We start from the raw sequence: 9465 nt of genomic DNA on the forward strand, positions 1-9465 counted from the left end.
AAGTTAAAGGCTTGCTGGTAATTAAACTCGCTGGGTAAATAATTTAATTCAATTTTAGAAGAACAGATGTGGTTCTGACACTTTTTGAAACCCCTGAGAACTGTACAATTTATTCTCTGGATACTTCAGTTGAGTTCACGTATTCCCAGTGAAACAAGTGCAGTCATGTCCACCAGCTACAAGTGAATGGTATTTTCATTTTATTGAAAAAGCATCTCCTCCAGAACTGCAGATAATATACTATGCATACAACCCCACTTCAAAAATAAAATGGGCCATGTTGATGTCTGCAAATTGAACACATCACCAATTCCCACATGGAAGAATTACTTCTCTGCGCTTTCAAAAGATCTCTGTCAATAAAGGGAAGAATGTTGTTTGTACCTTTTTGAAATATCATTAGGTTAGTATACAGCTCTGAAATGAATAAAAGACTGAGACTAAATATTTGGAGAATTCTTTTCTGAAAGTGTGGAGAACATTTGTGAATTAGGTTGTGTGAGCCTGCTGTGTAGTGCCAACTGTCTCCTGAGGCTGACTGATTTTTTTTTAGGTCCTTGGGTTTGTGTTCTCTGAGGAAAGGTGCATTATTCTGTGCATGAACATTGAGAGTGGATAAAGGGTAGAATGGCAAAGATAAAGAATATATGTATTTTAATGTTTATTAATGTATGTATTCCAAAAGTAAAATGCTGCTGTCTAAAGCTCTTCTGGATTTTGGGAACACAAGTATTTAATTTCCTTTATATATTACCAAATAGAATTTGGAAATTTATGTCTGAATAGACTTGATCAGTTTCCCATTTAAAGGTTTTGTGACCTTGCTATATTTTGTAGGGATCTCCAAGTTTCTAAATCATTTTAGGTCTTTAAAAGATGCACTTCTCTGTGACATTAATTGTAATAGGCATGTGTCTTTTTACCTGAATTGTTTTCATAAGTTACTATCCAGGGTTGCATGGTTATGAGATTGAAAGTAAGATAATAAATGTTCTGCCCCAGAGTGGTTCACCCTGACCACAATTTAATAATTAATGTTAATTGGTCAAGCAACAGATTTCCTGTGAGCAAACTCTGAGCTCAGTGTAATTAGCAAACTGGATGAATCATGACATCTTCTTGGATTCTCTGAAACTCATTACTAAGGCACAGCACATTTCTTGCACATTGATGTCCAGTTTTTAAACACTATTAGGAACAAAACTGAAATAGAAGAAACAGCAAAAAGAATATTTGATAGGCCAGGAATGTCTTGATGTCTATTCCCAAATAAATATCTGCTAGTTTGGGAAAGAATGTGGGTGGAATTCACACCCTAGAATGCAATAACATTTATAAACAGGTGTATCCATTTGACAAAGTCTAGTGAAAAAATGCAAAAGGTAACAATGAGACAAAACAAAAGAATGCGAACTTCTAGATGACAAGTTTCTGAATTTAATCTAGCATGGTGTTTCCCTTATAATTTTGCTCTTTATATAAAAAAAAACACAAATTTGCACCACAACTACCAGAAACCATTTGTTGTGAGAGGGTAACCATTTGCTTTCTCCAACTTTGAACGATGTTGTCTTATTTTTTTGTGGATACCCTCAACTGCATCTGATGATCAGAACAAGGTGTGGAATTTGCTTGGGACATCCAGCAGAATCCCCAATCAGAGAGATGCATGGCTCACATCAGAATACAAGTCCATCGACCTTTGAGCCTTTTCTAGGCAGCAATGGTCACTTTTATTTCCATGTTAGATTTCCTTGCCCAATGTCCACACTTGTCATATGGACTAAAACTGTTCAAAATCATGGAACTCATGAATCAATCATACTCCAGATGAGAATAAACTGGCAAAGGTTTCAAAATATTTCATGTTATTCTATTAATTTTTTTTTAAAAAAAGATGTGACATGGTAGAATAAGGAGATGTTCCACTGAACCTGGTAAATTTAAAAGCATTATGGGGAATAAATATCAAGTGTATTTCAAGAGAGTCCAAGAAACTGAATCTCTTAAGTTTAAGAGCATCGAAACCAGAGCTTCAGCTTGTAGATGTGTCTGTTGGAACTGAACCGTTTGTCAGGGAACATTTCGAATCTTGAAAGACATGGGCAGAGTAGATGTGGAAAGGATAGTGGGAGAGTCTTGGACAAGAGGGCACAATTTCAGGATTGAAGGGCGTCCACTCGGTACAGAGATGTGCAGGAATTTCTGTAGAATTTATTGCCTCTGGCAGATGTGGAGGCCAGATCACTGGGTGTATTTAAAGCAGAGATTAATAGATTCTTGATTAGCCCTAGGGCATAAATAGGTAGAAGGCTGGGCAGTGGGGCTGAGTGAGTAACTGGATCAGCTCATGATTAAATGGCGGGGCAGACTAGATGAGATGAATAGCCTATTTCTGCTCCTATGTCTTGCGGCAAACATCAGCTAGTACCAAATGCCAAACAATCAGAATTTCCAAGCAGTCAGATCACAGATTCAGGTTTTGCTGCTTTTCAAAAACTGTTTGGACTAGGTGGATTCTAAATCAGCTCCCAGAAGACAAGGTGAAGTCTACAAGTCTCTTGGTACATTTGATTTTGTTACCTTGCTTACATTAATACCCAAACATTTCCACTTGGTGTCTAATTGATGATTCAGACACATGTTGTGCTCAAAATTTAAACTGGAACACTCCTAGAATCTGGCACAAATGGGGATTAATAGATGCCGGATTAGGAATTTCCGGTTGCTTGAAGTTGCATGCTGCACAATTGGCAAACTAACAGCGAGGTGTGTCAACTTTAAACATTTTTTAGCCTACTTATTTTCTGCAATTCTTTTGGTGGTTGCTTGAGGCTGCTGGTTGCTTGAATTCTGGATAATAGAAGTTTTGCTGTATTCTAAAGTACGTATTATAATCTTGTGCTGCAGAATTTGAGAAGCTCAATGATTGAGCACAATTGGATGATTACGTTGCACAAATTTTCTCAAATGTTATGTCCATGTTCCTTGATGTATTTAACAATGGTAACCTATTGATTTTGAGTATGATCTCATTTATGGCAATATATCAATGCAGCTGAAGATGGGTTGATTCCAAAATCAATCATTTTTAATTAGTGTCCACCAACTATCTTTGAGAGAACTGTTTTTAAAGAATTGAAAATGGCAATAAAATGTTATATTGTTAGTTACATTAATGAAAAGTGGTCAATTTTCTTATGAAGGAAAAAATAAAAGCTTTTAAATAAGCATCTATTAATAACCTTCTGCCCATAAAGGAAAGCTATGTTAAGGCCTTCTTCAAAGTGGCACCAAGTGATGGATTCATTCAGTAAAGGCCAGATTTTTCAAGCCAAGGCAACTTTTCTCACTTTAGCATTAAAGATGGTGAAATCTTTACTTCCCCTGGATGTTATCAACATGTCAAATTCTTCAATCTTCTGTGCTCTCTTTGAATGGTTTTAACTGTAAGTGGAAACATCAGGACAGGAGTTCTTAAGAATGGATGGTGCAAAAATAGGAAAATGTTAATAATGTATTATGAAGTAGACAAATTGAAATGATAATGTGAAGTCCTTGGGAAACTAAGAGTAACAAGTAATTTAAAATTCTTTAAAAATGTGCTTTAAATAAATAAAAATAAGCAAAGAGCAAAGGGATGGATTAGGTCAATGAAATGGAATCTTTGAAGAGACAAATACTGTGTTTCTTTGATTTTTGCTATCTTCACAAAGCAATTGATATGAAAGTTTTTATTCAAAAAAGATAGTATCTTGTAAGCAGGGTTGCAACAGGATGTAATTAAATGTTTAAAGTTGATACACCACTTTGCTGTGCATCCAAGATTGCCAAAAAGGAAAGATAGATAGAAGCTGGTCCCAATTTTATAATCCCCATTGGATAAGGAGTAATACAGGTCTTCAAATGTTTCATTCTAATCAGTTAAGAGGAAAAGGAGAAAAGCAGGAAGCTAAAAGCCTGTCGGCCCATCATCAGTGCATTGGAAATGATCATCAGATTCAAAACAATATCTTTGGCTTGGCTTCGCGGACGAAGATTTATGGAGGGGGTAAAAAAGTCCACGTCAGCTGCAGGCTCGTTTGTGGCTGACAAGTCCGATGCGGGACAGGCAGACACGATTGCAGCGGTTGCAAGGGAAAATTGGTTGGTTGGGGTTGGGTGTTGGGTTTTTCCTCCTTTGCCTTTTGTCAGTGAGGTGGGCTCTGCGGTCTTCTTCAAAGGAGGCTGCTGCCCGCCGAACTATGAGGCGCCAAGATGCACGGTTGGAGGCGATATCAGCCCACTGGCGGTGGTCAATGTGGCAGGCACCAAGAGATTTCTTTAGGCAGTCCTTGTACCTTTTCTTTGGTGCACCTCTGTCACGGTGGCCAGTGGAGAGCTCGCCATATAATACGATCTTGGGAAGGCGATGGTCCTCCATTCTGGAGACGTGACCCATCCAGCGCAGCTGGATCTTCAGCAGCGTGGACTCGATGCTGTCGACCTCTGCCATCTCGAGTACCTCGACGTTAGGGGTGTAAGCGCTCCAATGGATGTTGAGGATGGAGCGGAGACAACGCTGGTGGAAGCGTTCTAGGAGCCGTAGGTGGTGCCGGTAGAGGACCCATGATTCGGAGCCGAACAGGAGTGTGGGTATGACAACGGCTCTGTATACGCTTATCTTTGTGAGGTTTTTCAGTTGGTTGTTTTTCCAGACTCTTTTGTGTAGTCTTCCAAAGGCGCTATTTGCCTTGGCGAGTCTGTTGTCTATCTCATTGTCGATCCTTGCATCTGATGAAATGGTGCAGCCGAGATAGGTAAACTGGTTGACCGTTTTGAGTTTTGTGTGCCCGATGGAGATGTGGGGGGGCTGGTAGTCATGGTGGGGAGCTGGCTGATGGAGGACCTCAGTTTTCTTCAGGCTGACTTCCAGGCCAAACATTTTGGCAGTTTCCGCAAAGCAGGACGTCAAGCGCTGAAGAGCTGGCTCTGAATGGGCAACTAAAGCGGCATCATCTGCAAAGAGTAGTTCACGGACAAGTTTCTCTTGTGTCTTGGTGTGAGCTTGCAGGCGCCTCAGATTGAAGAGACTGCCATCCGTGCGATACCGGATGTAAACAGCGTCTTCATTGTTGGGGTCTTTCATGGCTTGGTTCAGCATCATGCTGAAGAAGATTGAAAAGAGGGTTGGTGCGAGAACACAGCCTTGCTTCACGCCATTGTTAATGGAGAAGGGTTCAGAGAGCTCATTGCTGTATCTGACCCGACCTTGTTGGTTTTCGTGCAGTTGGATAATCATGTTGAGGAACTTTGGGGGACATCCGATGCGCTCTAGTATTTGCCAAAGCCCTTTCCTGCTCACGGTGTCGAAGGCTTTGGTGAGGTCAACAAAGGTGATGTAGAGTCCTTTGTTTTGTTCTCTGCACTTTTCTTGGAGCTGTCTGAGGGCAAAGACCATGTCAGTGGTTCCTCTGTTTGCGCGAAAGCCGCACTGTGATTCTGGGATCAATATAATTATATAAATATAATTATAAAACAATATAATGCAGAAATAAACGACTGGAAGAACTCTGTTGGTTGATGCCACATCTGAAGAGGGAAGGAATTTGCAATGTTGTGCATCAAAACCGTTCATCCACCACAACATCTGACATCACTAAATGTCAGCATTTGATATTCCACCGGACACACACTCAGCTAGTGGCCAGGACACTTGCTCACCTTTTCTCATGTTTGACTCTTGTGCAGATGCATAGCCTTTCAAAATATTTCCCCCTGCAATCTGCACCGAATTTCCATGAATTTGATTACATATGTTAATTTAATTTAGACTTGCAGCATGGTAATGGACCATTTCAGCCCAGCCCATGAGTCTGTCACCCCATTTACACCCAATTAACCTTCACACCCCTAATCTCCCCCCCCCCCCCCCCCCCCCATTTGGTATGTTTAGAATGGTGAGATGAAACTTGAGCTCCTAGGGAAAACCCATGCAGACATGGAGAATGTACAAACTCCTTACAGACAGCATGGGTGTCGAACCCCGGTCCCATTCACTGGCGCTGTAAAGGTATTGTGCTAACCTTGATGCAAACCACTCTTCTCATATTCTCAAAAAAAGAGTGGGGAAACATTTGACTTGAGGCCATGTTTCAATTGTTAAGATGTTCTGTTCTTTTCAACAGTAAATGAGATTAAAACTTGCTTATTCTGTTCATCTTACTCTTTGCTTCTCCATGCACAAAGAAAATAATAAGCTTGCTGCTCAATACCCCATGAATGGATTCTGTTCCTTACATTTTCATAATTTTATTTTCTGTAATCCTTTCATTTTTGATTAACAAAGTAAAGATCTCTCTTAAATCTCATTATCCTGTTTCCAGTGTCAACTTTGAGGCAAACTAATCTCATACTTTCCACACCCATCATTAAGTGGAATCCACTAGTGTAACTTTGCAACATGCTGCAGAATTTGAATAAAATACTCTCTGGTAATAACATCAGTTCAACACATCCACAGAAATCTAATTGCACTTTGCAATTCAATTTCAATGCTAAAATAATCTTAAATAGTTAGGTTTGTTGTACCAGGTCTGAAGGAATTTAGCCCCATAATAATTTGGGGGAAGCCTTGAAATATGATAATTCAGATATTCTACTTGCATTAGTTTTCAGTGAAATGATTGCAAATTCTAAATGTGTGAATTTGAACAAATCCAATGATCTCAAAGTCAAGAAAAAGCTGCAGTCTAAAGTAGAAACCAGAAATCCCAAGATACTCAGGAGGGGGTGGGGAAGAGACATCAAATTATGATGTCACCTTGCTCCACAAATGAATAGAGTTGACCATTCCCTGCAGTGTCAGAAAATTGATCTGTGACACCAAAGACTTCTGGTTCATATGCTCTGCCAGGCTACAGGCACTGGTGGATTCTGGGAATTTGGGTGAGGCAAGCAGCTGGTTACAGGCTCAAGCTTGAAGTCTGGAACTAGCAAAGAATGGGGGGTGGGGGAGGTCTTTGGATGAAGAGATGTGATCTTCAACCACTTGATGTCTCTGAAGAACTTGTTTCCTCTCTTTTGAGATTTAGTTGCAAAGCATACAACTTTTTGCTCTCCGTTGGCATGCAGTTTGGTACCATGTGACAATGATAAAAGGAACGTTTGAACAGGAAATTGTATATCTAGATGTACAAAGTTACTCTGAAGTATGGTTGATCTGGCGAGATTTGAAGATGATGGATAAAATTTGGAATGATCTGACACTTGTTAATCCAGATTCTTAAACTTTTCTGATCCATGACCAAAAGAGACTGTCAAAATTGTAAGCAGTGAGAGGAAAATTCCTTCCAGTCCAAGGCTATAAGAGAATGCTGTTTTAATTTAGGCAAATAGAATTAGTGTAGATAATCACAATGTCCACAGGTACATGATGAGCAAAAGGGAGCATTTCTGAGCCCTACCATTTCTTCAGTCTCTGGCATTGTTTATGACTACCTTGATCAGACATATAAACAGATACAGATAAAACTAACATTATTCCCAAGCCTACTGGAATAAGAATCATTTCAAGCATCATTTGCAAGGTTTGATTTTTATCACACGTGTTGCTCATTGAACAACTTATTTTTTGCATTGACTAAATTTGAAATCTGCATCTGTAACTTCAAAGCTCAAATAACGTTACTTACAAGAACAGTTGGACACAATGATACTTGATTAAATATACCATGAGGAAACAGGCTGTAAATAGCAAAGGATACAACAATGTTGCAATTGATAAACTGCCATTGGGTAGACCTGCAGAAGTAAGAATTTATTAATGAAGTAGAAATTGGGTTCTAAATGTGACATTTTGGCACAGAAAAGTATAATAAAAGAGAAGTGGAATATTATCTGAGCGGTGACTTGGATATGTTCCAGTTTGCCTACTGCAGCAAAATCTCACTGGCTCTACACAAAATTCAGGAACACCTGGACAACAAAGACGCATACATTTGGATGCTCTTGATCGATTATAGTTTGGCATTTAACACCATCATCCCCTCAAAACTGATCAGCAAACACCAAGACCTGAGGCTCAACACCCCGCTGTATAATTGGAACCTGGATTTCCTCACCTCCAGACCACCATCAGCGAGAATTGGCAAGAACATCTCCTCCACAATCTTCAGTAGCAGAGCACCACAGCGATGTGCTCTTTGCCCTCTGCTATAGCTGGTTCACACCTGTGATGGTCTGGCTCTGTACATTGACAACACCATCTTCAAATCTGATGATACCACAGTGGTGGGTTGGATAAAAGAGTCAGCATAGAAGAGGGAGATTGAAAACTTGGCTGAATAGTGAGCCAACAACTCAATGAACCAAAACCAAGGAGCTGATTATTGATTTCAGGAAGGATAAAACTAGAGGTGTACGATCCAATGAGCATTGAGGATCAGAGATGAAGGATCTTTCCTGAAGGAAACTCAGGGTTGTATGTGATGTCGTCTATGTTCTCTGATAATAAATCTGAACTTTGAACTTCATGCTGAAGATTTTTCTTTGACTGCTCACTGCCAATGGCACGAAATCTCTAAATGTAACTTGGAGACCCAGATCTAATTTTAGTTAAATTATCAAACTGAGAAGAAGAGGAAGGCATTCCAGAATAACACACAGAATCAAAGTATATCTAAACTATTCACCACAAAGTCAGTAAAAGTCGGCATACTCTGACATCGTTGAGGTTAACTTAATTAAAATAAATATTTCTTCAACTTTGTAGATGTTTACTTTCCTTCCACCACCCCCACCACCCCCAAACATTTACCACATGCAGGTTTCATTTTGTTAGCATGATGTGCCTCTTGCCAGAAATTCTGAAGCAGAAATATACTGCAGCCAACCAAAACTCATCCTTTTTCCATGATAACATCCAGTCGCACTTGGAACCACTTGGTGACTTGATCTGTCCATTGATGTCTTTGGAATGATTTGATTGAACTGTCAAAAATTGCATCAGAAACCGATTCAGTGAGTTTTTTTACCTTGTGGAGTAGAAAATGAGGAAGAGGCCAAGAAGTGGGGACCAACTGCATGAGACTTGCAAAGAGTCCAGACAATCTGAAATGAATGATTGGCCTCATTCTGTGCTGTTACCATTCTATGATTGTGATGCCCTTTCAAAGGGTAACTATGGGAAACCAGTTTCCTTGACTCCAACATGATTCTATTATAAACTGCAGTTGGTAATTACCTGGAAGTCGTAATCTATCAGCTACATATCATATGGTGAGCATTTTGTATGATTTCAGAGGAATTTGGGATTGAGATTGGATAAATGTAAACATCAAAATTGCCTTCACTGTTTAGTGTTCATTTCTGAGAGGAGTACCACGCTGCTGAAGATCCACTGGGTAGGTCACGTCTCCAGAATGGAGGACCATCGCCTTCCCAAGATCGTGTTCTATGGCGAGCTTTCCACTGGCCACCGTGACA

At 39.8% G+C, this 9465-nt stretch overlaps 1 long non-coding RNA gene across 1 annotated transcript in view; it reads right to left on the reverse strand.

The window, feature by feature from the left end:
- The window catches only part of LOC138741698 (uncharacterized), a 73702-nt gene extending 64605 nt beyond the window's left edge, over window positions 1-9097 (reverse strand). Inside the window, exon 1 of the long non-coding RNA XR_011343673.1 lies at window positions 9015-9097. This is a non-coding gene — a long non-coding RNA (uncharacterized lncRNA). The remainder of the gene's footprint in view (window positions 1-9014) is intronic.
- Between the last annotated feature and the right edge of the window lie 368 nt (window positions 9098-9465).

The sequence above is a fragment of the Narcine bancroftii genome, chromosome 8, assembly GCF_036971445.1.
Source record: "Narcine bancroftii isolate sNarBan1 chromosome 8, sNarBan1.hap1, whole genome shotgun sequence".
NCBI lineage: Eukaryota > Metazoa > Chordata > Chondrichthyes > Torpediniformes > Narcinidae > Narcine > Narcine bancroftii.